At 34.7% G+C, this 25006-nt stretch overlaps 1 pseudogene across 1 annotated transcript; it reads right to left on the minus strand.

The window, feature by feature from the left end:
- Positions 1 to 4886: 4886 nt before the first annotated feature.
- LOC147495096 (uncharacterized) lies at positions 4887 to 6563 on the minus strand (annotated as a pseudogene). The gene is made up of 4 exons (XR_015199547.1): positions 6108 to 6563; positions 5927 to 6018; positions 5725 to 5791; positions 4887 to 5057 (listed from the first exon to the last, which is right to left on the minus strand). The product of XR_015199547.1 is annotated as an uncharacterized LOC147495096 (transcript).
- Between the last annotated feature and the right edge of the window lie 18443 nt (positions 6564 to 25006).

A 25006-nucleotide genomic window follows, 5' to 3' on the forward strand; every position in this document is an offset into this window, starting at 1 on the left:
CCAATTTTTCTCTGGTCCGAAGATGCATTGTTATGTCTCCACCCTGCATCTAGAGAAGGCAATAAAACGACCTCAGAAGTCTTCAGTTTGTTTCCTTGTGAAGAGTTTTCGTGTGAAGCAGCAAAACTTTTTGAAGTTTGCTCATCCAAAGGCTTCAATCGAGTTTTTTTTTTCATCTTTTCCAGTTTATCTTGCACTGCGTTCAACTGTGCTCTAAGATCTGTCACAACATCCTCTGCTTCATTAAGTCGCGCTTCAAGCTCTTCAATTTTCAATTTTTGTTTCAAAGATGTAATTTCCATATCAGCACTCTATATAGACGGTATATAATCAGTTGACAATAAACAAAAAATGGTAAAAGAAATCAAAGGTGTGGAAGAGGGCTAAGAGACTTTTATCTCAGATCCCGAATGCACAACTCAAGAGGTCAGTCTCATGGAAGGTCTTAAGTGTTCTACGACTCATATAGTTATACTCAGTCAACTTGGAGTTAAGGCATGCATGCCAATGACTACATGCATAAGAACAACTCAACTCTTATGAAAAAGAAGGTTTTCATTTACTTTTTAATGCTAAAATGTTATTTTGTTGCCTCTGAATAGCTGGAACATTGTAGTGCTCATTACTGATTGTTTCCTTCACACAAATGTATTCATTCACATAATATATCCATTCACACAAATTTACATGCGTTCATTCCTTTGATTTTCTCCACCCCAATTTTCTTTCCTAGCATGTGCAACGCACGTGCCCGTTTACTAGTAATAATAATAATAATAATAATATTGACTAAGTCTTAATTTAAGTTGAGTGAATATGTATGTTTGACTTTTTGAAAAAAGGAGAGAAAATAGTTTGTTTGGTTTGAAAATGATTTAATAGGAAAGTTTTTAAGTTTTAAAATAAAGTGTAGAGATTTTACTAATAAGGAAACATGGAAAGAATAATTTCATAATTTATAGGAGAAAATATGGAAAGTTTTCTAAAGTAAAATATGGCAGAAAATTATTTAGAATGAGATGGTTTATAAAAATGGAGGATTTTTAAGAAAACTAATTGTTTACTTAGAACTAGACAAGTTAAAACAAAGAAGAACGGAGCCCGGATTGTGCATCTCTTATCTAGCTGTGGATCAGATTTGTGGCGTTCTATTTTATATATTTTTCTGTAGGAATACGAAGGTGAGTAGTTATTGTTTTTTTATTCACTGAACCTAGAATTTTTACGTGCATAAAGAGATGACTTTACTGTCAAATGTTTCCGCTCCTTAGTTTCTGCTCATTATCCTATCCTTACTTTTTTTTATCATGTCGAATTGTTAAAGAGTGTTAACTGTGGGTATATTGGTTTGCTGAACTAGTGTTGAAACTCGAAAATAATTGTTAATGGCGACGCAAAGAAATCGCCCAGTATATTATGTGAACTTTTTGTTGTTATAGTTTTTGTCATCTAGTACTCCTGCGTGCAGTTTAATTGAGTTGTGTTCGGATACCTTAGTTGGGCTTTGGGCCGAACCAACTGGTTGTTTTGGAGGGCCGGTGGTGGCTGGTGGTGGAGGAGAGATGCTGGTGAGGTGAGGGAGACGACCCTTAGTTGGGCTTTGGGCCAAAAATCTATTCTTTTGTTTTCTTTAGGGCCAGATTTTAGTTTTGTTGTTGGGCCGAAACCTATTAGTTTTCTTTGGGCCAGTTTCTTTTTTTGTTGTTTTGGACCGAAACTTATTAGTTGTTTTTTTGGGCCGAATAAATTAAATTAGTTTTCTTTGAGTTGGTTTCTAATTTTATGTGGGATGATCATTATGTCCCCAATTGGATCAAGTTGGATAAATAGGTTGATTTTGGATTTTGGGCTTGGGCTTTTCCCTTTGTTTTGTTTTGGTTAATTGGGTTAGGACAATGGGTTGAAATGTTTTAAACATGGGTTTGGGTTAGGACCTATTTGGATGACCACCGGTTTAGGACTGTTGACCGTTGACCGTTGACTTTGTTTACTTTTTTATATATTAAATTTTATGGACTAATCAAATGGTAGAATGCTGTGGAAGCTTGTATAAATTTGGTTGTCATTATCTAAGAAAGATTTAACATTGATATTGTGCAATTTCTGACATGTGACGAGATTGAAATTTAGGAGATATGATATTCCTAAAATGCTATAAAAATGTTATGCGTGCGTTTGGAGTAATTGTGACATTATGTGGTATGTTGAAATTGTTGTTAGTTAAATGATATCATATGTTAGGATATCTATTAAATGTAATATCTTTGAGAAATAAATGTAAATGCCCCATTATTATGTCTGTGAGATGCTACTATGAGGTAGTATAATAATTGTGAATATTTCTCAAGGGATTATGGCTTAGTACAATAATTTATTTGGCATGTGAAAGAATGAAAGTCGTTATGAGATGTATTAAGATATTTCTAAATATTGTGGCTTAGTGCAATAATGTATTTGCCATGCTTGTGATAAAGTGAAATTGTTATGAGATACAAAAGTATGATACCTGAATAAATTACGTAACGAAAATCCTAGAACCTAGCTGCCACAACTCATGTGATTGGCCCATGTATGTAGGGCGTATGTGATATGATTGTCCCTTGTATAGGGTGTATAAGATGTTGATTGACCCATGTGTAGGGCAATCATAGCTGAATAGTGGCTTGATTTTCTTGTTCGCAAAATTAGAACGAGACACGCGATATTTCATGTTGAATAGTGGCAGTACCCACGTAATGACGTTCGTGTGGGGGTTACCTGGTATGCGATATCCCGCTTAGGGTAATTACGCATGGAGTGGTTCATTACGTGAGGGGAGGCATGTGGATGTACATGTTCGGCGTTGGGGAGCGATTGTGGTAGCCAGGGAAACTAGGTAAAATATAGAGATGACGTGATTCTAAAGACACTTGAAGAAACTCTAAACAATAATGGTGATGATATATCAAAGTGTATGTTAAATCTATAATAAATTATTTATGGTAATTTATGTTGTATTCACAATAGTTTTGCAGAAGGGTGGGTTGAATTGATTATTTATGCAGGTGTGACCCACTCTGTGATTAGGCCTATACCAGTGTAAGTATAGAGTAAGTTTTAGTTTTGTTATTTTATTATTATATGCAATTGATCTAGTACGGTTTGAAGCTAAGACGCCTCAGTGGAAGAACTACCTGCCTTAATTATTGTAATTAAGAATGTTGTATTAGTCGTTGAAAGTTAAGGCGCCTCGGTGGAGGAATTAATTGCCTTATGGATTGTGTATATATATGTATAAGTATATTTTGTATTTTAGGGCTACTCATACCAGCATTGTTTATAATGCTGATCCAATTTGCATGTTTGCTTATCGGGTGTGTTCATAAAATGAACCCAGTTGATAAGTTTTGATAGGATTAGTGTTGAAGAAGGTTGATTGCTGTTTGTGGTTTGCTCTAGCATCTCATTACAGGATGTGTTTTGTTTTCCCTTGAGGTGCAATAGATTTTAATTGAGACAATGTTTTTGTATTTTCAGTTGTAATTATAATTAAAGAGTTATTGAAAAGAAATTTGTAACTTAATCATATTTGTGAATTTTTGTAATGAAGAGAACTTTTGTTTATGAAAATTTTTATTGGTTTCCAATTATTGGAATAGTTAAACAGGTTATGGGTTTTTGGAAGTGAAGAGTACATCACACCTCAAAAATCGAAGAGTCGGGACACTACTAAAAAAAGGGCTTTTTATGACAGCTTTTAGCTATCATGAAATACATATCATGACACTTTCTGGTTGAAAAACTAGTCGTCATTACTGGGGGTGTCATAAAAAGTCAACCAAAACCGTCATTAAAGTTATGACGATTCATAGAAAGGCGTCTTAAAAGTCCCCCCCATTATGACATATATTTGTTTTTAAAACGTCATAGTAGGTAAATTTTATTATAACACCTCATATGTAACCGTCATAAATTATAATTAGAACCGTCAAGAATACTCATTGACTACTATGGAACCGTCATTTTATGGAAGAAAAATACGTCAACAAATAGTTTACACTATGACAGTTCTTCTAAAACCATCATCTACTTTTATTTTTATTTAAAAAATATATATATATTATTTATATTTTTATTATATTTTTTTCCTGCCAAAAATATTGCATAATAACCTGTAATTCAATTCCTAACCTGGAAACTTATTTCACCAATAAAACAACTATAAAATTCTCAAAAATAAAACTATAACATCCACAATAACTTCAACCCTATGTATTTTCAAACCATTCAAAAATATTTATTCCTTACATCAATTTATCCAACATCATTGAAAAATGCTAGATACATTTATTTGATAGTACATTCAACCAAACTAAAAATCATTTTAATCAACTCCATCATCAACAAATTAAGTATTATCCATCGATCGATCGACGTTGTCAAACCTAAGAAACAAAGTAAAGAAACATTATTAGTAAATTTGCTACCAAAAGCTCAAGCCACTTACCAAAAGTAGGCTATTTTATATATGGCATGAGAGGAACAATGTGATGGGACCTAGTTCTCACAACGGAAGGAAAAATAAATGAAAATACCACAATGCAAATAGATGTGGTGGTTAAAGATATACACTACTACATTTATATATAGTACATGGTTAAAGATAAGCCTTTCCTCACTTCCATTTACACCAAAAAAATATCGGCGCCTAATGTCATCCGGTCAAGTGTAGAAACAATGAACAACAATGTATTTTAAGGACGATGAGCAAAATTAACCAAAAGATTTTCCCGCCAAAGGATCATGACCCAACTCCAATTAAAGTCAACCGTTAAGAACACAAAACATAAATAAACAAAGTAGGCTAAATATGTCAAAGGAGAACACGTGACATCGCCAGAAAAACTTCATTTGAGAATGAACCACTCACAATATTGTTTTCGTGTCTCTTCCAAGAGAATCCATGCATGTAAGAAGAGAGGTAGTAGATTGCAGGCTGCAAGGATATAAATCATCAATGCATGCTTTCCCATAAACTCTAGAACAATAGTTGGCTGTCTATATCCCCACACATCAACCTATAAGAAGAACACAAAACAAGATTTTAGCTCTAGAGTGTTACAGTTTCAATATAATGATACAACCGAACTAGTTATTGTACGCCCTGTAGTATATCAAACTATGAAACAAAATGCCAAACAGGATTTATGCAATGCATAACTAAGACACATAAGTTTGCAACGTGGAATTCAAATATCTAACCAAAGACATAAATTCCAAGAAAGAAAATTCCAAATGCGACCGGGCTGTAACACGTGTAACTTGAACTGGGCCTTGTTCACATGCATTCCTGTCACATTAAGTAGATTGGTTAGTTGAAGACTAGATTTATAGTTGTTCTTGTCGACCAACAAATTTGAAGTTTTTATTTATCGCATGCAAAGACTTCTCCACCATCCACAACCTCCATTCGATTTGAAGATTCTTTTGGAACCAAAGATAATAGTTTACGATGGATAGGCATTAGTTGACACTGACCTCAGAAAATTCAAATAAAATAGAAATGAAAACAAAATGAGCTTACCGTAAAAGTCTAAAATAAATCCCATGACTACAAGACAGAGGCGGGATTATCTAGTGCAATATTTTTGTCTTTGTGTTCCCATGCAGTTCAGATTTAGATAAGACATCAAACTACAATTCTTTGTCAATGAAGAAATATTTAGTTGCACTAAGATGAATTACCTTGAAATGTACAATAACATGGCCATAATGTAATCAAATCATGCAAGTAACAACTGCCATCACTGAGCTGCACAACATGGTAAATCAAATTTACTACACATACAACATAGTGAGAAGGATTCATCACATTTACTTTTTATGTAAACCTGTGTTGGCATGAAAATGAAATTAATCCTGAAAATGCAAGAAAAGCATAACAAACCTTAAGATTCCTTCAGGTTCAAAAGTAGACTGACAACAAGAAGGAGCACCTTGTGGAAGTGGACCATAATCTGGTGACTTGATGCTACATTGCTGAAAAAGGACAAAAAATGGAGGTATAACATCTGACCAAGGAAAAAGAGCACAGAGTAATCAAATTCTTCCATTACTGCAATCATAACCTTTGTCCTAGAATATATAGCCTTTTTATATAGATGTTGAACTCCTAATAATGTACGATCTATCATTCCAACAGCATTACAAGCAGGTCCAGTGTCTCCCCTTACTCCATATTTCACCTTCAGATGGAAATAAAAATATATACAACTCATTAGCTACAGATTTCAGATATAAGGACCTGAAGTTCTGGAAATCAAGTTTAATATTAATACTAAGAGTGTTGAACCTACAGTGAAGGTCCTTGTTGCAATAGAAGTGCCTTCACTTGGAAGTTTTTTTTTTTTAGGATAAGTAGATAACTATGAATCCGCTCGTATTTACAAATAAAAGCTGAACCTATAAAGACAACATTCACTGGCATATGACCTTATTACAACTATTGCCTACAATAACGCTCAAGTATTCAATCAAAAGGACACAAGGTAAAAAGCTAGGATATTCATAGCATAATATGTTCCGATTCCACCTCCTATCGATCGTAAATATTGTCTCAGTTCTTGTGTTGCATTCTCCCACTTTCTCGCACCAAATAAGGATCAATGGTGACATTTATTACAAATGGTTTCCGTGCAGAAAATGATTCTCGCAAGTGCAGACTTGAGCTCTTCCGAGTTCCAACAAGATAACCTTTGCCTCCAAAAGCTTCCATTACAAGATGATATCTTTGGACTAGGTACAAAAGAAGTAGGGGTAGGATCATCTTTGTAAGGCCTAGTAATTTCTTCTTGGTTCCTCCGGTCACCTCCATACACACCACCATTGTTAAAAACAATCACCCACTACACGCATAACCGATATCGCATTAATGTCTCGACTTCCATGGCGCTAAATCCAAATCCGAATCGCTTCAACAAAGAATGCAAAGAAGGCGTCGGTGATGCAATCTAAAGCAGCGATGCAATAACCCGCACCAACCCCCATGGTCCCCAAGTTCTTGCATCTAACCTTGTCCTTGGCTCTTCAAACGAGAGAATTTCGGCCAACATCCATCGTGGTTTGCACCTTCAAAACCAAAATAGGGAAGGGGCTTCACTTGGAAGTTAGTATTCCCAATCGGGGACAAACAAACCATACAATAGAGCCATGTGCACAACAAAGAAGCACAAGGACCACCAACCCGAGAAAGAAAAGAGATGAGAAGGAACAAAATGACAAGTGATCAGGACCCAGTTGAACCATTCAAAGTAACAATAATGAACGGTTTTCTACACATTGCTGCAATAATAAGAAAATAGAAGAAGAGGACTGCAAGATTCTGTCATACACAACTCTAGTATCTAAGACAAGAATCTATGAAATTCAAATCCTGATCTTAAAATGTAAAAATAATGTTTAGTTCAATCCGCATAAACATATGCAATCCCATTTTGAATCGAGACCACTTTCGTTCTTTGCCCCTCGATTTCGAGAAGAAAGAGCTCGAGAAGAAAGGGCTTTGATCCATTTTGATTCGGTTCCTTAGTGTGGTGAGATCTAATCCACTGAAGAGTACAAAGATCGAGATTTGGGAAGAAGATAGGAAGAGAACTGATCAAAGGTTTTCAAGAAGAAGACGGTGGATTAAGGCTTTCTCTATTTTTTGTTTGGTTTGGTTTTTTACTGATTAAACCAATGGTTTTCTTCAGCTAGGTATGTTTGACGTTTCAATTCGATTTAACACACCAAACATACCCGTATGTCGCCTTGACCACTCTTGACCATTGACTATAAAATAGAAGAGTCTGATTCCTCTATAACTGGGTACAGAGATTGATCTCTGTACCACACACACACATCTCGTATCTCGGCGCACACACACATCTCAGAGCACACACACGTATCGAGGCACACACACATATCTCAGATTCCGATCAACGGTGAGATAACACGGTTACAGAGATGATCTTTGTACCCAGTTGTAGAGATCTCGAGTCCAAAATAGAAACACTAATTTTTTAAGGGTCATTGAATAAAATGTTAACCGACAAATTGTATTGACCCGGTTTGGAACTATGGGAGTTATCGCTTGTGCTAGACTCGTCAAATTAATCCTTGATGCCTTTCTTACTCTCATAAAAAAAATAGAACTATATTAGCTGATGGTTTTTTTAGTAGTGACAATTAATTAAACACCGGTTTTGCTAGAAGGAAAAAGTTAAACAATTTTTGACTTGACGTTTGTGAGAAAGAACACATAAATTTGACACCAAACTTGATACATTGGTAAAAAAATGTCATAGATATTTATGATGGCTAGCCTATAACAGTCAACATTAACATCAAGCGTCATAAAGTGAACAGTAAGTATACAATTGCTAGTCACAAACTTGACACATTGATAAAAATCGTCAAAGATATTTATGACGGCTAGCCTATAACCGTCAACATTTGACATCAAGCGTCATAAAAGTAATGGTGAGATAGAAATAATGACGGCTTATACGGAAGCCGTCAAGGTAGAAAAAAAATAGTCGTCATAAAAAGCCCTTTTTTTTAGTAGTGGGAACAGATATTGTTTTTCTGATTTTGTCGAAATTCGGGGTGTGACACCCTCCAACTTTTGGTATTAATGGAAAAGGTAAGCAATCAGCTCACATAACTTTGCAAGTCAAGTCTTTGATCATTTTCAGTTTCATTTTAGTATTGTGTTTCGACTTTCGACCTCAATATAATGCAAATGTGGCATTTTCTTTTAAAGCACCGTTTGTGTGGGGATTGCTCTTGCGCAAGTTATGGTTTTCTTACAATAAGCTTCCTTATCGACTGGAGTGACAAGGTAGAAAAATTGGTATCAGCTTGCATCCTATCGAGAAATATGTTAGTTGAAGATGAAACTTCTATTTCCCCTTCGATTTAAGGTTTTTATGTTAATTGATTTATCGTGTGTCATTAGATTGACTGCAAATTTATATGGTTATTAAACTTGCAATTGAACGTGATTCAAATTGCATTAAAGCAAAATTTGATTATACTAAATCACTGCTAGCATGAGGAAGCTTAAGTAATTCATTTTATTCAAAACTACAACCATGAGGTCATTGGTTTAAGTCCATCCAAAATTTGTTAGTTTTGTTATTGTAGTACACTTTGTATCTAATGTACAATCAGATACGTGTTAATGCATCATATTTATCATATTGTTATCTATTAATGCATTATATTTATCATATTGCTATCTATCAGCTTTCTTTCACTTATCTATGCATCAATATTGCTATATACACATGCATATCAATTACTTAGATAAAAAGGCCTTCGCCTTCAAGCCTACGATTGACAAGTGAATGCACCATGAAACAGGAATAGAGAAGTTAATTAAAGCTACGATTATATTGGTAAATTTAGCTATTTCTTATACTAAAAATAAGCCAAGTGCTTACTGATCAGCTTCCAAATGTGTATTTTATTACCCGTATATTGCTGCATTACAGTCCCTCTTACACTTAACGAACAGACAACTCATAGTTTTTACTGTCCTTTTCAGGTTAAGGAGTATTTCAGACCAATTATCATAAAAGCTGCGTCTTAGCACCAAAAGGAGCATTAATCACGCTTATTATGAAGACCAATAGCTGCACGCTATGGGAAAGTGCTGAAAAAGTCAAATTAACCGGTCAAAGTCAATGGTCAACAAGTCAAATGACTCAATTTAGAAGATCAAAGATGGAGGCTTTTATTTCAAATTATGAAGACTTATCCCTAACCCTATCCTGGTCAAGAAGGCACCCATAAAGCAAAAGCAAAAGCAAAAGTGAAAGGGGTGAGGTGTCTAGTTTAGAATGGATGAGGGCAAATCTTTAAATGCAAAAGTAGGGGTATATAAACAAAAAGAAAAGGAGAGAGAACTCATCCATTATCTTAGGATCCAAACCATTTGGTTTGTTTATTTTCTTGTCTTGTTTTTATTTTCTTGTTATTTCATTTCCTTTATTTTAATCAACTTGTTATTTCATTTCTTTTATTCCAATCAACTTGTTACTTGTTCTTTGTTTCAATCTTCATCTTGTTTGCTTGTTTTATTTCAATGTTTTAATCAATCTTCATTTCATGTTTTCAAGTAATTTTAATCTACAATCAAAACTTTCAAGTTCATTAGCTTAGAACCAATCTAAGATTCAAGAGTCTACCTTTCTTCTTCTATCTCCCTCACTCAAACTCTAAACAATTTAGGATGAACCTCAACTTCTAAACTCTTTTGAATTACTTCCACAAATATTAAAGCTTCAAATGGCTCTGCCGACTTGGATTAAAGGAGTGAGAGTGATTGGTTTAGAATCTAAGAAGGGAGCATCATTCTCACCTCTCCATTTCTATTTTTTTTTTTTCGTAATTTTTTTTTATTATTTCTCTGTACTGAGATACTTTTTTGCAAAATAGGTTGCGGGACAGCAAAGGTGGAGAGGAGCTGATCCAACAGGGGAAAGACGACCGCCGTCCACCGACATCGGGCGGCATTATCACATCTGTGCGAAACAGAATCATGGGTCACCTCAACACAAGTGTGTGTGTGATTTTTTCGAGGTCTAGCTCATTTGTGACACACAGTTGTACTTCGACCCCTGGATTTTAATTTGTAATAGAGTAGGAGAAAACAATGGAACTTGTTTTTAGTAGTTAGTGATAAAAAGAAAAACTGAAAAAAAAAAAAAACACAGTTGTATCACCATGCACTTTCTATCTCAGCTTAAACCATATAGAAACCAATTGTCCCTTGCTCACCAACATATCATCATGTCAACCATCAAATACATTTAGACAAGGACAAAGTACCTACAACAATCAGAACAAAGCATTGATTCCCATCCCATTTTAACCAAAACTACCAAAATCCACCAAAGAGATCTAGTTCTACCACCTACTAGTGTCCAATCAGCTAAACCCTTCCATTATGTCTTACGTAGTAACCACCCCCAACACACACATAAACTGAAGCCCACCGACTGGATTGAGTTCAATAAAAAGCCGACACGAAAGTTGCCTGAGATCACCAGTTATGGTTTGTTTTCAAAAATTAGCGTTAAGAATCACGGCTTTTGAGTACGAGTATCTTAAAACATCTTTCCATAATTTTGAAAACCTGAGGATATAAAAATGAAAATTATACACCCCAGAGTAACCAAAATGATACCGGATCAACGTATAATTTTATCTTCTTGTCAAAACCTCTATATGGTTAGAGATATAGTTAGATTGAGAAAAAACAATTACTCTTAAAATTTATTGTTAAAACACACACACACACACACACAAACACATATTTCATATGAGTCTGTATAGATAGTTGTTTACATACTTTTTATTTCTTCAATCGTAGTCTAATCATAATCATGCATGCATGTTATATTTTCTGTATTTCATAAATATTTTCAAAAATACAAAAACCCAAAAAGATTTCATAGTAGAATAAATATCCTTAGTATAATAAACCATGTATTTCTGGTTTTATATCAAACAATCCATGCCCCAAACTTATTTGGGGGTGGCGTATCTTCATTATGAGAACATAATACAGGCCTATCGCCATTTTTGCTCATGTTTCTATGGTAATCTATTTCTTTATATCTTAATACTTTGAAGACAAGCATAGTTCCAACATAGAGTTGGTATATTAACATTTTGCAAAAACTAGGCATTTTCTATATAGTATATATAATAATATATTTCTTCATTTCTATAAAAAAAATTTTTTTGAAAAAGACCAAAAATATTTTTCTGTTTAGTATTAAAAAGTATTATTTCCTTTTTCTATGATGAATAAAAAGATTAGAAGTCCCATTATAGCAATAGAGTAAGGACTTGTTCTTTTTCATGATGAATAAAAAGACTAAGATAAGGACTTGTTCTTCTTCGCAGATAATAGTTTTTGCATCTTTTCATTAATGACATGCATCAACATTTGTTTGTATATAGCAGTGAGTTTCCGAAGCCAAGGTTAGAACAATTAAGTTTCATATCCTGTGAGAATCTAGCCAAAAGCTTAATTTAAATGATTATTGAGTGATGACACAAAGGATGTCCGGATAGAAAGACCACACGTCCACTTGCTTGATCACCACGCCATATCCTATGAGATAATTTAGGTCTTTTTTTTATCAATATAGCCAAATAAACGTTAATAGCCCAAAAATATAGTTTTCCTCTAGTTACCCCTCTTGAGTCTTCACCCTTTCTAAAAGCCTTTTTATTCTTCACCAATAATTCCTAACCCATCACACAATAAAAAGCTTTACCCAGTTGATGAGTTGAGAATTAGATAGTTATCAGAAAAAGAGAAGAGAAGTCCTTGTACAAAAATAGAACAATTATTTGCTACAGAAAGAAAATAAAATAAAAGAAAGACCCATCAAAAACCAAAACTCCAAAAATCCAAAAGAGTTAAAAATCGAATCTCCCAAAGTTCAAAATCAAAAGGAGACGATATCAAAAACAAAAAGAATGAAAAACAAAGTTAGAACTCCCAAAATTCAAAATCATATGGAGTCACAAAGCCAAAGGGCTAAAAAAATGCATCACAATTCAGTAAAAAAAAACAAAACGAGGTTCTTCTCTGGTTACAAGTATCTTGAAGACCCAATTTCTCATCTTATCAGATTTTGTTTTTCCCTTCATTTTTTCTTCTAAACCATCACCCTAGCTCTGTAACTCATAATAAAAGACTTCTAGTTCAATTATGAATATGATTATGTGATAGTAAGTGGCAAGTGTGATCGATTGACCTCGGTTTCTTTGGATGTCATTTGAGTATACGAGGAATATAAGTTCCCGCTGCACTTGAGAGAACGAATCTTGAGTGAATCTATCAGAGAGTTGTGATTGCAACACACCCTTGTGAGAACCCAACTTAAGGAAACTCTCCAAAAGCCTCGGAAACAACTCTGCTTTTGCATTTCATTGCTAATATTTTGTACAATTATCTTTAGATGCTTAAATTACTGTACATATGTTATTTTGAGTTCAAAGGATATTGTCTTTATTCACCGCTAATGAGATGTATGAACCTTTGTACTAAATAGAAGAAATTTGTGAGTACCTTCACTTGAAAACTCTCACGAGGCTTAAAGCTCGTCCACTAGGGAATTCCTAGTGGTTTAAGGCTTTGTTGCATATGGTCAATGCAATCGCACTCTGAGAAACGAGATTAGTATAACTGATAATAAATCACTCATTTGTGATCTTAGTTTTCTCTCTAATCCTTGCTTGAGGACAAGCAAGATGCTATTTGGGGTGGTGATCAGCTCCCAAATATACGTTTTATTACCCGTATATTGCTGTGTGCTGCATTCTGCAATACAGCCCCTCTTACACTTAACGAATAGACAACTCATAGCGTTTACTACCTTTTTCATGTTAAGGAGTATTTCAGACCAATTATCATAAAAGTTACGTCTTAGCACCAAAAGGAGCACTAATCACGCATATTATAAAGACCAGTAGCTACTATGGAAAAGTGCTGAAAAAGTCAAGTCAATTGGTCAAAGTCAATGGTCAAAGTCAATAGTCAAAGGACTTAATTCAGATGACCAAAGATGGAGGCCCTTATTTCAAATTATGAAGACTTATCCCTAACCCTATCTTAGTTAAGAAGGCACCCATAAAGCAAAAGCAAAAGCAAAAGTGAAAGGGGTAAGGTGTCTAGTTTAGAATGGATGAGGGCAAATATGTATATGGAAAAAATAGGGGTATATAAACAAAAAACAAAGGAGAGAGAACTCATCCATTGATAATAATAAAAACGATAGTTTTACCTATGAATAAGTAATTAAACTCAAATGTAAGTAAAACTAAAACTCTTTTCGTGCTTAATATCAAAGTTATCTAATCTCATTATCAATGCAATATGTTTGGAGTAGAGAATTCGTTCCACTCTTAGTTCGTTTAGATGTAAAGTTTCCTAGTTCATGTAAGCTAACAAAATCGTGAGAGTAATGGATTTGAATTTAAGTAAGATGATGAATTAACTAATCAAGATGTAATAAATGAAATGACAGCAATTCAATACTAAATTGACAATATGAGAATGAATTAGGGGAATTTGATTCCACCTTGATTCGACTTAATAAACTAGTATAGAATTCCTTGTAATCCCAATCTTTACGTTTTCACGTAAAAGTTGGGTATTTCTAATCCCTAATTATTCATGGTAATCTCTACCAAATAATAACTAGCATGTGAAGCAATCAAACCCATTCTCATGGTGAACTAATTGCTTTCTAGAGTAGAATAGAACATTACAATTATATCTACGCTAACAAAAATCAAGTTTTCATCAAGACTTCCTCAAACTCCTCTAATGGAGGTTTTAGCCTTGATTAATTAAACTATTATTTATAGAACAAGAACAATAAGAACAAGTCATTATTAAATGAATAACAATTACTTATTAATCTAATTGAACAATAGTCTAATGATTCAAAATGAATTACAACTGGATTTATGAATGAAATTAAGACGAAACTAAAACTTACTAAGTATTGAATTATAAAACTAAATTGAAATGTAAAGCTAATTCTTTATTATCAAACTAAATCTAATTCTAAAAACTAATTTGATGAATTAGAACTAAGTTACTTGAAAAATAAAACTAAGTAATTGATTCTAAAAACTAATTCTATCAATATCACTAAGTAGCTTAAGAGCTAAGTCTTAGTCTCTTTATATAGAAGAGGCTAGATCTACAATTTCGTGCATGGGCTTAGGAGCCATGTTTTGGGCCGAAAAATCGAGCCCAAAACCTCATTACTTCAGTCCACAAAAGAGTTTTCAGCTGGAAATAACTTCAACAGCCTTTTTCATCTACTTCTGCTCCTCTAATTGGGTCAAAGCTTGGACCATTAGAAATCTCTTTCCGAGCCGGTCATTTTGACATATGGTAGGCCCAATTCCGAGGTCTGAGTCCAAAGATACAATCTTCGGAAGTTCTGCTGACTTTTATGTGCTATTTCTGCCCGCGTTGACTTTGACTTTTCAGCTTTGACTGGGCTTTAAAAAGGCTTTTTCTCCTTGAATCTTGGCCTTTAATCATAGAACTTCTTAGCAACCAACCTTTGCTCTTTTATCTCGCAAAAGGGACGCCTTTCTTCACATATTCGACTTCAATGCCTGAAATACACAAAAACACGATAACAGTACTAACTCTTACTTATTAATCACATAATTGGTCTAAAAGCAATATTGTTAAGGGGTTAAAACTACAGTTTTGAGCTCTTATCAAACCACCCCCAAACAGCATTTTGCTTGTCCTCAAGCAAATATGAGAAATTAGAATAAGTGACCAAAAATGGAGTTCTAACTAATCTCGTTTCGCTGAATGCGATTGCATTAACCATATACAACAAGGCCTTAAACTATTAGGAATTTCCTAGTGGACGAGTTATAGCCTCGTGAAAGTTTTCCAGTGAAGGTACTCACAAACTTCATCTATACTACAATGACTAAAAAATAAAACTATTGTTTCTGTCACACCTTGAATTTCGACAAAATCGGAATTACAATATTTGTTCCCAACTCTTTGATTTTCGAGGTGTGATGCACTTTCCACTTCCAAAAAACCCATCATCTATTTCATTATTCTAATAATTTGAAACCAATAAAAATTTTAAATAAACAAAAGTCCTCTTCATTACCAATACTCACAAATATGGTTAAATTACAAATTTCCTTTCAACACTCTTTAATTATAATTACAATTGAAAATACAAAACAACATTGTCTCAACTAAAATCTATTACACCTTAAGGGAAAACAAAACCCCATGTCCTGAATGCGACGCTAACGCAAACCACAAGCAGCAACCAACCTTCTTCAACACAAATCATGTCAAGACTTATCAACTATGTTCATTTAATGAACACACCCGATAAGAAAACATGCAAATCGGGTCAGCATTATAAACAATGCTGGTATGAGTAGCCCTAAAATACAAAATATATCTATACATATATATATACACATTCCATAAGGCAGTTAGTTCTTCCACCGAGGCGCCTTAACTTCCAATGACTAATACAACATTCTTAATCACAATAATTAAGGCAGGTAGTTCCTCCACTAAGGTGCCTTAGCTTCCAACAATACTAAATCAACTGCATCTAATAATAAAACTAAAACTTACTCTATATCTACACGAGTGTAGGCCTAATCACAGAGTGGGTCACACATGCATAAATAATCAATTCAACCCACCCTTCTGCAAAACCTTTGTGAATGCAACAAAAATTACAATAAAACAAACATATCATATACATAATTCCAATCATCTCATTGAACCAATTTCACAACCACCATCAATCATTTATTATTGATCTAACGTACACTTTGATATATCATCACAATTATTGTTTAGAGTTTCTTTAAGTGTCTCTAGAATCACGTCGTCTCTATATCTTACCTAGTTTCCCTGTCTACCACAATCGCTTCCCAACGCCAAACATGTACATCCAGATGCCTCCCCTCACATAATGAACCATTCCGTGCATAGCTACCCTAAGCGGGATATCGCATACCAGGTAACCCTCACACGAAAGCCATTATGTGCATATTGCCACTATTCGGCATAAAATATCGCGTGTTGTTCTAATTTTGCAAACGGAATAATCAAGCCACTATTCGGCTACGATTGCCAAACACATGGGTCAATCAACATCTTATATATACACCCTATACAGGGGCCAATCATATCACATACGCCTTTCACATGGGCCAATCACATGAGTTGTGGTAGCTAGGTTCCAGGATTTTCGTTACGTAATTTATTTAGGTATCATACATATATATCTCATAATCATTTCACTTTATCACGTGCATGTCAAATACATTATTGCACTAAATATTTAGAAATATCTCAATACATCTCATAAAACCTTTCATTATTTCACGTGCCAAATAAATTATTGCACTAAGCCACAATCCCATGGAAAATATCCACAAATACTATACTACCTTATAGTAGCATCTCACATATATAATAATGGAGCGTTTATATCAAATTCTCAAAGATATTGCATTTAATAGATATCCTAACATATGATATCATTTAACATAACAACAACGTCAACATACCACATAACGTCATAATTTCTCCAAACGTACTGCATAACATTTTTATAGCATTTTAGGAATATTATGTCTCCTAAGATTTTTATCTGCGTCACATGTCAAAAATTGCACAATATCAACGTCAAATCTTTCTTAGATAATGACAAACCAATTTATACAAGCTTCCATAACATTCTACCATTTGATTAGTCCATAAAATTTAATATATCAAAATATAACACAATAAACAATCAACAGTCAACGGTCAACAATCAAAGGGTTGACTAGTCAACAAGTCAACAGTCCTAACCCAATTAACCAAAACAAAAGAAAGGGAAAAGTCCAAGCCCAAAAGTCTAAAATCAACCTATTTATCCAACCTGATCCAATTAGGGACATAAGGACCAGCCCACATAAAATTAGAAACCGGCCCAAAGAAATAAAAGAAACTGGCCCAAAGAACTTAAACTGAACTGGCCCAAAACTTAAACTGAACTGACCCAAAACAACTAACTAACTTAGTCCGGCCCAAAGAACAAAAGCTAAAGACTTTGGCCCAAAGTCCAACTAATAGATTTCGTCCCAAGGCCCAACCAACCAAACAGGTCGTCTTCCTCAGCCCACCAACCACCACCGGATCAGCTCACGTCCGGCCACCACTTCTCCCTTCCCCATCACATTGGTTTTGATCCTTGACAAAAACCCTATAACTTTAATAAAAGGTAAAACTAAAACCCTTAACTCCATCCACTCCCTCTAAACTAGATCTGGAAATTTTTGACCTCCATTAATGCTTGTTCAAAGCTTCAACCACACACTCTCTAGCACCCAAACAACCCACATCAACCCAACCAATTCAAATCACAACAAATAAGTGTTCGCCTATTCTAATCTACTGGGCGATTTCTCTGGGCTGCCATTAACGCCTTTCAAGCTCTAATAGCCCCGGCATCATCACAAAACATCAAACCAACAATCTTCCCATACCACCAACAGTTTACCCAACCCCACAATTCAACCATACCGCCCGACAGTACACCACCAAATTTAAAACCCGACATCACCCATAATCCAACAATCACAATCAACTTAAAACGAGAAAGCGCATATACAATACATAGATCGATCACAAAATATATAGTAACCTTTAATCAATGGATTTCTCGCATCTTATCAATAGATCTGGACAAGTTTTCTGGAGACAGTTCAGGAGACAGAGTTGGTTCTTCAAAAAATAATCAATATGGTAAACGCAGTTAACCCGAAATAACATGCAGTACTAAAATAGAACCATGACACACCAAAATAGAATCCTAATACAGTATGTCATCAGAAAAGAAATTGACAGTAACAATAATTTTATAAAATAAAAATCCATAAAATATCTACTCACCTTTGTATCGCCGAAACAGAGTATATAGAAAATTACATGAGTTAATCCGATTCCGAGTCAGCTAGAAGACGCACGATCCGTGTCTCCGTTCTTCTTTGTGTTTTAGCTGTTTAGTTCTTGTTTTAAGAAAAACCTTATTTTCTTTTCTTTCCGGAGACCTTTCTAAATAATTTACTTACCATATATTTCTATTACTAACATAGAATATTATTTCCTATTAAAAATATTCTATTTATTACATACCTAATATTAACATCTCTTTTGAAAACTTTCCAACTATTAAAAATCTCTACACAAAATTCAAAATTCAAAATATTTGTTTTCCCTTTTCTTTTTCTATCAAAAAGTCAAGCCCAAATTTAATATCCCGTTGACCAAGAAATAAATATCTAATTTTGAAATGCTGAATATTGTTAAGAAATAATGGAAAAAAAATATGGGGTCTTACAGTTTCCTTACTTATTCTCAGATATCTATACATCTCACTAGCAATGAATACAGAATAATCAAGTCAAAACCTAAACTAATATATGCATAATAATCAATGATCTACGAATAAACATATATACAATGAGCAATGCTATGAAATGCAGTAATAGGTCCATTTATGAAATTTTGGAATAGCGTTCTTAAGTGGTTCTCACATAAATGTCAAGTCAAAACACTCTGATTTTTCCGCTCAAGTTTTATTTACTCCGGTTAATGCGATGAACACACTTTACCTTACAATCTCAATGACACACAAGGAAGCCGAAGTCGATCAACCACATCTGCTACTTACTATCACACTAACCTATTCCTAATTGATCTAAAGGTCTTTATTATGTGTTGCGGGGATTAGGTGATGGTTTAAAAATGAAGAAAATGGATATTCAAAAAGAACTAGTCTGAGATAATATAGTCTTCATATTATGTAACTAGAGAAAACTTTGTTCTTACTTTGCTTCTACACTTTGTTTCCATCCTTAGCAATTTTTTCTTTTTTTTGGCTTTTGACTCCTTTAATCATGTTTTTGGAGTTCTAACTCTTTATTTTATTTTATTTTATTTATTTTTTATTTTTTATATTTTTTATGGAAACTTTCTTTTCTTATTTGAAGCAACTAACAAATTCTTGATTTCAAAGGTCTTTCTCTTTTTCTATTCTTCATCTCTATTCTCAGACTCATTTAAAGAATGGGTAGGCTGATTTTTATTTTTATTTTATTTTGTAAAAGGGTAAAGGATTTGCGGTTTATGCAAAGGCTAAAGAAAGGCTCAGAGGGGTGACTAGCGGAAAATAATTTCATAAGGTTTGAATTTCTGGCTATATCAATCCAAAGAGGGCCTAAATTCTCGCTTAGGATATGTCATAGTGATCAAGCAAGTGGACGTGTGATTTCTCTATTCAAAATTTACTTCTCCCTTGTGTCATTTCTCAAATATTTCACTCATATAAGGCTTTAGGCTATATTTTTCATAGGATTTATAGAATAAGTACTCTAGCCTAGATTTCAGAAATTTACTGCTAATACAAATATAGATGCTCATGCAATATATTTATAGAAAGATGCAAAGATTATTACCTACATATTAACCTAAGTTTCTAAAAATTATTCTAATGCAAAAACTAACGTAAAACTTCTAGATTATTAAGAGCATAGAGAAAGAAAACAATACCAATATTTCTAAGTGTATAGCATAACTTTTTATTTATATTTTTGAATTTTTGATTTTTTTTACTAGAAAACAAGTGCATATTGTACATATCTATATCTAACAAATGCCTTAAATTACGTGTGTTTCTAACCACCCCCAAACAAAAAGCATGCTTTGTTCTCAAAGTATTGAAATAAAAAGGGTAGAAAAATACCATGGAAACACGTGAAATTTTGGAACATCTGCAAACAAAGTTAAAATATACTAATATAGATAAATAAAAAGACGCAACTCTATATGAGTTCCACCCATTATGGGGTAACAAAAAAGTAAATTGCTTGGGACATAAGCAGACGCGAACAGAAAATAAAAACTTACCTCCTATCCAACATTTAGGCATCATCGTCCTCATTTACATAGAAGCGAGGTTCTTTTGCGACCTCGCATGCCATGATAACTTGCCAAGCCTTTCTCCATGTATCATCAACCCGTGCTAACCTATTAAATGTTACTCGGTCTGATCGGGTGTAAAGAGCAACCCATTGAGGTTGTACCCTCCATCCCGGCCAAGTCATAACACGAAACGAACAAACAACGCAATTGGTGGGTCTCATAATTTCAACCCCAACCCAATCCATGTAGTGGGTACAGAAATCAGGGAAAAAATAGCACATGATACGATAAACCAAAATAGGCATAAGAAGGTACTTATGCCTCATATTATGGCCTCTAGCTATACTAGCCACTAAAACTTAGGAATATCATATAGGAATCGTCCCTTTGCTAAAACAAGGAAAATGTCACCAGCGGTACTATCGTGCAAGTATATTGCCAATCCCCTAAAATATTCATCATAATGAAGAACATGGTAAAGCCTACTACGTTTAGGGATAGGCTACCAAGGGCTATGTTATACTGCCCTCGGTCCATTACACGAAAAACCCCTCCCCCATAAGTCTCGTGAAAGTACTCATAGTTATAAAGGTATGCATTATTAGTCAGATATCGCCATGAGTTTGTAGGAACAGGCATAGGCAGTCCCACAACAAAAGCAACTAAGAACTTACTGAAATCCATAGTCGTATCATTAACTACAATAGAGAACATTTGTTTTCCATTTGGTTGACAAAAGAACTTTGAATTATTATAGAAATATTCAGTAAGTTGAGGGGAATACGAGTCATCAGGACTTACCAGTAGATGTGTCCATTTTGACTGAATGATTCTATCACGGAACCATCCTCCATAAGTGTCACTTCGGAACAAATCTTCGAAAGACTACTCTGGTATGATATGAGGCGGTGTCATCATAACAAATGCACTCTAGAAGTGCTGCAAACAACTTAGGAAAAACTTACAAACAATCAGAAATTTAAGTGTCTGCGAAGGTCAAGGCGCGGGGTGCGCTCTTGTCTTGGTCGAGGTCCAGGCACTACAGCGCAGAGTGCACTTAGAATTGGCATGTATAGGGCGCGGGGTGCGCTCTTGCTTTGCTCGAGTTCCAGGCACTCAAGCGCAGGGTGCGCTCACAATTGGCCGGTATAGGGCGCGAGGGCGCTCCGTATAACTTGAGTGCTCTGCAGTGGAAAACTAAGAGAAAAATGAGGAGTGCAAGGTGAGAGGTGTGGTTTGTGAGTGTAGAGTGAATCAAACATTAATAGGGTTTTAGTTTCTAAAACCAACATCCACAAGTTGCCAAAATTATTAAGGCAATTGCCGAAAATTGAATATACTAAAAACCAAAACGAAAACAAGTTAGATGCATATTCGAAATACGAGCGAAAGTTCCAAGTGGAAGTTCTTCTAGCGCTTTCCAATTTTATTCATTGAAATTCTCACCACAACAATATATGATCATGGCCACACCAATATTGGCAACATTCCCAACAACCATCCCTTTATCTCGGTTTGCAAGGCTTAACTTCTAGTTGTTTGGTGTTTAGATAAAAAGCAATGCTAAAATAATAATACCATTTTATTTCGATTCAGGAAGTTTAGTTTATTAGTTAGATTTGGATTATATAATCGTTTTTGAATATTTGATTAAAAGTTGAATTTTTAATTTAATTTGGCTTGTACAAAATCGCGATGAATTTTCCATGAATCCCACCTTAAATTGTTTGGGGGTGGTATTATTATTTTTAGCATTGTTTTTATCTTATCCACCATTTTAGAAGTTAAATCTTGCAAACCGTGGAAATATGAGTTATTGGGAATGTTGCCAATATTGGTGTGGCTAAGATCATATATTGTTGTGGTGATGGAATTTCAATGAATAAAATTAGGAAGTTGCTATTTTGAATTCAACCAAAAAGCTATTGGTTCAACTCTCTAGGTATGCTTTCATGGATTCCTCGTGCTCCTTATCACGCTGGACTAAGGTCTCCACGGTAGTCTTGAGCTCCTCATAATTCTGATGCATGGTAGTCTGCCTAGTCCGGATGTCTTCACAAATGGTGTTAATAGAACGCTGGCCACGGTGAATCAACGCCATGTGTTCTATATCAGAATTACACCTCTTTAGGGCATTGGCATCAAAACATGTCGTGTCCTCCTCCTCATCATCCGAATTAACATTTTCCACAAGCCTATCTCCAGGCAATCTCCACGTCTTCTAGATACATTATGTATAAGCAATTGCATTTGCATGCAACTTCAACATAATCCACTCAGTTTTCGGTTTCTCACCAAAAGATAACATAATCTTAGTGATCAAAACAGGAAAGGGTGCGGTACTTACTCCAACTCCTCTAATCATAGTTAACAAGAAGTCGATGATACAAAAATCATACCTCTTTTGCTGTAATACCTAAAGTATGTGTAGATAGTTTAGATTGATGTCACTGAACTTCTCTTTCCCAATGACATTCTTACCAACCCAGTGAGCTACAGTCCAGCTGGTTGGTTCTCAGAGACGACTGTCGGACGCAATACGATTCCGTATTGTACTGTCCCTCCAAAACAATCTCTCTCATCAATGCCTCTACCCCCCATACTGGGATTACTGCATGGTGGCTACAAGGTGGAGGTTTAGCTTAATGGCCAGAACATGAGTCAACATCGAAGCACATACTTCTTTCTTCACACCGTTCACCTTCACAAAAATCTTCCTATCCTCGATTTCCCGCTTCTTATAAAAATTTTAAACTAAATCCTCATGGTAAAAATCATTCTCCGTATACCACAACTTTTGCCAATTCCTATGTTTCATCTCGTCATTATAAAATAGTGCAAAATGGTCCGATTTGAAAACTTGTTCCGGGAGGATTTTGCGTTTTTGGGTCATTTTTTTGTTTTTGATTTCGAAAATGGGTTAGGGTAAGGTGGAGGAGAGGTATTGAACAAAGAAATCGAAATTTGGTTTGAGTGGTTGGTTGGGTTTGATTGGTGCGATTTTTTAGAGAAATTTTTGTTTATATTTATATTTTGGGCGGTTTAATGGAGGTGGAGAAGATGAATTGGTGTAAATGTTGAATTTGGAGTGGGTGGTTAGATTGGAGTGGGAAAAATCGGTGGTGGTGTTTTATTTATTTATTTTATTTTATTTTATTTTATTTATTTTTTTTGGAATGGAGAAGAAGACAATGCGTTTTTGGGTTTTACTGTGGACTCCGATATTTTGGGCCCAAGCCCAAACAATTTCGAAAATACTCATTTTGCCCTTATGCGCGCAAAGTTAAAATTGAAATTCTCAACTCGTTACTGGTCCGATTTTTGCGAATGAGATATGAACACAATCAGGAGAGAATTTCAAATCCAATGATCCATAAAACACTCTATTCTAACAGTGGTTGACATATAAAAATGTGGAAAATGCCTCAAAGTGCGTGAATGACGTAAATTATGCGAACAAATAAAATCTAAATTCATAGATAATGTCAACTCGAATCAAAATATGATTAAACGGCATAAGCAACAAAAATGGAAAGTTGAGCAATCAAGGATGGAAAGACCAACACCTCACCCCCAAACAAATTTTATAGAACAGAGTTTAGAAAATTTATTTTAAACGTGGGTCTTTTAAAGTCAGATTCCCGAGATTTCCTAGATTACTATTTTATGGTTTTAATATTTTTTTACTTTTTATGAATAAGATTTAATATAAAGGAAAACAATAAGCAATAAAGACGTAATTCACTCCATAGATAAACATGACTCAAAACGAGAAAAACATGCAAGAGTGGAAAACGTGAATTATGTTAAACGTGGACTTAGGATCCGGTACTTACAACCACACACTCCATAGGGAGGGCCCGATTACCTAAATGGTGCACTCACTAATATATGGCAGTGAAGGGAAGTACACCAAACAACAAAGGTCAGTCCTCATAGACAGGGTCCTGTAAAAGGACTTCCTCCACATCAGGGGACATTAACTCGTGAAAATATTTTAACCATTAGCCATTGACTTGAAAGGTATTGTTGTTCTTGGGATTTACCAAGGTGATTACCCCGTAAGGGGTGACTTCAGTAACCAGAAAAGGACCAGACCAATAGGTTTTTAATTTCCCTGGGAAAATATACATACGGGAGTTGTAAAGCAAGACCTTTTGACCAATCACAAACTCTTTGCACAAGATTTGTTTATCATGAATATGTTTCATGTTAGCTTTATAATCCTTTGCGAGATCATAAGAATCGCTATGGATTTCTTCAAACTCATTTAATTGCAGTTTGCGCTTGACACCCGCCTCATCAAAATTGAAGTTAAGACTTTTTATAGCCCACATAGCACGGTGCTCCAATTCAATGGGCAAGTGACAAGGTTTTCCAAATACAAGTCTAAAGGTAGACATACTTATAGGAGTTTTAAAAGCAATCCTATATGCCCATAAGGCATCAGTTAGACGCTTAGAC

The sequence above is a fragment of the Coptis chinensis genome, chromosome 6 (genome assembly GCF_015680905.1).
Source record: "Coptis chinensis isolate HL-2020 chromosome 6, ASM1568090v1, whole genome shotgun sequence".
Taxonomy (NCBI): Eukaryota; Viridiplantae; Streptophyta; class Magnoliopsida; order Ranunculales; family Ranunculaceae; genus Coptis; species Coptis chinensis.